Source organism: Tachyglossus aculeatus, chromosome 1, assembly GCF_015852505.1.
Source record: "Tachyglossus aculeatus isolate mTacAcu1 chromosome 1, mTacAcu1.pri, whole genome shotgun sequence".
NCBI classification, from domain to species: Eukaryota; Metazoa; Chordata; class Mammalia; order Monotremata; family Tachyglossidae; genus Tachyglossus; species Tachyglossus aculeatus.
Genome location: NC_052066.1, coordinates 54,622,096 through 54,627,554, shown reverse-complemented (window position 1 = coordinate 54,627,554; position 5,459 = coordinate 54,622,096). Strand labels below are relative to the sequence as shown.

General features: G+C 42.2%; 1 non-coding gene across 1 annotated transcript; it reads left to right on the top strand.

Moving 5' to 3' along the window:
• Positions 1-624: 624 nt before the first annotated feature.
• LOC119934260 lies at positions 625-762 on the top strand. Its single transcript, XR_005452891.1, has one exon. It is a non-coding gene; the product is annotated as a small nucleolar RNA SNORA7 (small nucleolar RNA).
• Positions 763-5,459: the final 4,697 nt, after the last annotated feature.

Genomic DNA, 5,459 nt, shown 5'->3' with positions numbered 1-5,459 from the left:
CAAAGCCCCATTGAGAGCTCACCTCCTCCAGGAGGCCTGCCCAGACTGAGCCCCCTCCTTCCTCTCCCCCTTCTCCCCGTACCCATCCCCCCTTACCTCCTTCTCCTCCCCACAGCACCTGTATATATGTCAATATGTTTGTACGTATTTATTACTCTATGTATTTATTTTATTTATACATATTCATTCTATTTATTTTATTTTGTTAATATGTTTTGTTTTGTCTGTCTACCCCTTCTAGACTGTGAGCTCACTGTTGGGTAGGGAACGTCTCTATATGTTGCCAACTTGTACTTCCCAAGCACTTAGTACAGTGCTCTGCACACAGTAAGCACTCAATAAATATGATTGAATGAATGAATGAATGACATGATGATTAAGTCTTTAAAGCTGGTGGTAAGGAGTTTCTGTTTGATGTGGAGATGGATGGGCCACCACTGATGTTCTTGACAAGTGGAGTTACATGGTCTAAATGTTCCTGTAGAAAAATGATCTGGTCAGTGGAGTGATGTATGGACTGGAGTGGGGAGAGACAGGAAATAAGGAGGTCAGCAAGGAGGCTGATACAGTAATCAAGGTGGGATAGGAGAGATGCTTGGATTAACGTGGTAGCAGTTTGAATGGCTCCTCTCAGTATCAAACCTGGAGAGTTTCTAATACTCTGCCAGTCTTGGCTATGGGAGGGAAAGTCAAGCAGAGGCATACCCATTCCATTCCTAGCTTCAGCAGTGATTAGTGAGTGAAAGGCAATTTGCTGCAAGTCAAAACTCACCTGTGCTGGGCAGCAGCAACATGGGAGAGAGTCGAGGGTGGAGACTCAATTTTACTGTGTAGATAAGGTAATGGTAAACCACCTCTGTATTTTTACCAAGAAAGCTCTATGGATACACTTCCAGAACAATTGTAGATGGAGACTGGGGTGTTCTTGGAGAGCTGTGTCCACGAAGTCACTTTGGGTCGGAGATGACTCAACAGTGTAAGACAAGACAAGTTTGAATGGAGAAGAAAAGGGAGATTTTAGCAATGCTGTGAAGGTTACATGAGAGAGATGAGTCAAGGATAATGGCAAGATTATGGTCTTGCAAGACAGGAAGGATGGTGGTACTATCTACAGTGACCAGAAATTCAGGGAGAAGACAGGGTTTCAGTGGGAAACAGATAATCGTCCTGGAATAAACACAGAATTAAAGCAGGCTAATTCTCATTTTTTTCATGTTGTTTTTGTTTCTGAAAATCAAATTGAAAAGGACAAAGAGAAATTCCTTCTCTCTTTTCTCCCTGGGAATACCAATATTCCTAAAGCATTGAACAGCTCAATGATATTGTAGGCTTTGCTGTAATTGGTCATTGTACTATGATGTAATGCTTATTGATTGTTACTTTCATGAGGAAAAGGTTTAAAAAATGAAATTATGTATCAAAACAATGTTTATATCAGCATGGTATTCTGTAGTGTGTTGAATTACTTCAACAAAAAAAAAATAATGGATTTTTTGGAATACTCATTTAGAAAGTGACATCAGCTTCAGGCATGAATTACCTACATGACACCAGTATGATATTAAGCTAGTAACAACTTGATAACAGTGTCATGAAAACATAAGTCGCCATATTCTGAAGAGTGATTGTTTTCTCTAAATAGTAATAAATTAAAAATATTCTACTAAAATTAAACTTGCATTTGCACTGGTTTTTAAGTGGCTCAGGCTAAAAGGCATCTTTCCACAGTTCAATAGTCATCATCCAGAAATACAAATGAATACACTATTTTATGGATTTAATTACATATTTAACAACTCAGTCCCAGAAATACTTCACCAAGTTAATCCTTTCATTCTTTATTAAGTCTAATGTATCAGCTTAGGCCTTCTAAAGCATCTTTTCTGTTTCATTTCAGATCATCTTGTTGCCTCTCAAAACGCCTCAATTTTCCCAAACAAGCTTTCTGCTCCTAGTTAGGAGAGATTTCCCTGTAGATGGTGCCAGTCTTGGTGATCCCAATTCCCATGGCAACCCCTTGAGAGGAAGCAATTTTTCAGACGCCAAAGAATCACCATCACATCAAGCAGAGTTTATCAAGAACAGTATTTCATACAAGGAATGTATTTCATACATTGAGAAGCAGCATGGCTCAATGGAAAGAGCACAGGCTTGGGAGTCAGAAGACATGGGTTCTAATCCTGGCTACGCTAGTTGTCAGCTGTGTGACTTTGGTCAAGTCACTTAACTTCTCTGTGCCTCAGTAACCTCATCTGTAAATTGGGGATGAAGACTATGAGCCCCACGTGGGACAATCTGATCACCCTGTATCCTCCCCAGCACCTAGAACAGTGCTTTGCACATAGTAAGCACTTAAAAATGCTATCATTATCAAACACTTTGCTGAATTTAGCAGGCTATTGGTAGCAGCAGAAGTTCAAGAAATACTCCAAGCATTCCCCAGTATCGTGGCACCACGAACACAATAGCACCAAGATATTTTGTTCCATATATTCAAACCTACAAAAACCTTGCTTGCTATTTGGGGTATATTGTGATCACTTTAGCTCAGACGTACCAGTTTTCCTTCCTCCATGAAGCCTCCCAGACTGATCCCCACTTGGACTGGTTGTTCTGATTAATTCACCATTAAAGATATACCTTTAAGATAGAGATCTGAATCCGACATCAATTTCGGAGGGTTCCACAACAGTGGAACCATATTTCTACCTGACAATCAGAGTGCGTGACTAATTTCCACTTAATGCCTCACTGCCATCTTTGACAGGTGGTTACCCTACAATCACTAGTTGATAGGGAGAGAGCACAGAGGGATCATGGAGGGAGGGATCAGGCAAAAAAGAGAGAAAATTGTCACTCAGAGTAGCCTGGAGAGAAGGGGAGGGAATCCAGTGTGGTGGCTCAGGTCGGGTCTGCTTCATCAGTTAGTCAGTCAATAGTATTTATTTAGCACTTACTGTGTGCAGTACACTGTACTAAGTGCTTGGGAGAGTACGATATAACAATATAACAGACACATTCCCTGTCCACAGTGAGCTTACAGTCTAGAGGGCAAGACAGACATTAATATAAATAAATAAATTACAGATATGTATCTGAGTCATTCATTCTGCTCTATGACTATAAGGATGAACTGTATGTAATTGATTATGATTAATAGAGAATGCCTTTTATTCCTGTCTGTGCTGTTTTTATGTGAAAAATGTTATTCTCTTATTATTATTTCATTGTTGTTTGAGTCAGGGTCTGCAGCAGGAAGCAGCTTTGCAATTTACCCTGACAAGAAGGGTAAAGACCCTCACCTCTGAAGTCTAGTCAGCTGGACAACTAACAGGGATAATTGGAGGTTCCCCTTCTTGAAACCCTGCTATGGGGGTGCTGCAGAAGGCGGGAGCTGGCTTGAAGGGGATAAGGAAAGGGAGCTTAAGTTTGTTGTGGGCAGGGTCTGTTATATTGTTATACTGTGCTGTCCCAAGCACTCAGTAAGTGCTCTGCACACAGTAAGTACTCAATAAGTTTGACTGACCGACTGCGCTCAGGCCTCTAGCACCACCTCTTCTCAAGTCCTTTGGTCTAGCGGGTTTAGTCCCCAATGGAATGGGGTCAGGGCAAGGCTGAATTCGCAAATAATTGGATAAGAGATGGGCAGGAGGCAGAAGCCCTCCAAAATGGTGGCCCAGTTCCTTTGCCATCCCCACTCCCTGGAAGGGATGGGTGCAAGATCTTCTTTGCACTGTGGAAGGCCCACACGGCATCCTGTTGGGAAGACTATGAGAAGCAGCAAGGTATAGGGGATAGACCATGGGCCTGGGAGTAAGGTGGTCATGGGTTCTAATAATAATAATAATAATGGTATTTGTTAAGTGCTTACTATGTGTCAAGCACTGTTCTAAGTGCTGGGGTAGATACAGAGTAATCAGGTTGTCCCACGTGGGGCTCACACTTTTAATCCCCATTTTACAGATGAGGTAACTGGGGCACAAAGAAGTGAAGTAACTCACCCGAGGTCACATAGCAGACAAATAGTGGAGCTGGGATTAGAACTCAAGTCCCCTGACTCACAATGCTTTTCTTTTAATCCCGGCTCTGCCACTTGTCTGCTTTGTGACCTTGGGGAAGTCATTTCACTTCTCTGTGTGTCAGTTATCTCATCTATAAAATGGGAATCAAGACTGTATCCAATCTGAGAAAAGTACATCCCAAGCACTTAGTACAGTGCTCTGCACACAGTAAGTGCTTAATAAATACGACAATGAATGAAAGGAGCAACATGGCCTACTGGATAGAGAACTGGCCTGGGAGTCAGAAGAACCTGGGTTCTCATTCTGGCTCTCTCTCTCGTCTGCTGTGTGACCTTGGGCAAGTCACTTCACTTCTCTGTGCCTCAGTTACCTGATCTGTAAAATGGGGATTGAGACTGTGAGCCGCACGTGGAACACAGACTGTGCCCAACCTGATTTGCTTGCATCCACTCCAGGGCTTAGTACAGTTCCTGGCATATAGTAAGTGCTTAACAAATACCACAATTATCATTATCATTATTATTATTATTATTAATACTATTATTAGAAGGAACTCAGTCTTCACCTCATGGACCATGGCAGGACTGTCTGCCAGAGTTAGTAGACATAATCCCTGTCCTCAAGGAGTTTTCAGTTTAGGTTTCTTTATTTTTACGGTTCACCTTTTTCCACGTCTTTTTTTTTTATTGCGTCATTTGCTTCTGGAGGGCCAATCTACTTATGTTTAATATATCAATGATATTTATTGAGCACTTATGTGTGCAAAACACCGCACTAAGTGCTTGGGAAAGTACAATATAATAGAGTTAGCAGACATGATTCCTGCCAATAAGGAGCTTGCAGTCTACAGCGGAAGACAGCTCATTTTGGGCACTTAATGAGTTTACCAACTCTGTTGTATTGTACTCTTCCAAGTGCTTAGTACAATAGTCTGTACACAGTAAGTGCTCAATAAGTACTTAATTGAAAGACATTCAAATAAATTACAGATAGGGGAAATAGTAGAGTATAAGGATTCGGACTGTGAGTCCCATGTGGGACAGTCTGATTACCTTGTATCTACCCAGCACTTGGAGCAGTGCTTAGCACATGGTAAGCACTTAAATGCCAAAATTATCATTGTTGTTATTATTATTATTATTATTACTGACAGAGGCAGGCTGGAGAGAGGTCTGGAGGTTTCTAGATCGGAGCGACAACTCACTCCTCAAGACGCTCAGGAGCAGCATAGGGAGGGGAACTGCTCTTTCACCTAGGATGCTAACCACACCCCCCCGACATCAGCAGGAGTGGAACCAAAGGCAAAGAAGGATTTGGACGAGGCAGGAGGCAGCTAGGAGAGCAGCAGGAGATGCCAGAACCTCGGGGAGGAGGAGTCCGGGATAGGCTCAAGAGATGCGGTGTTACTGCCAAGCATGGGAAGCTGTTGTTCATCAG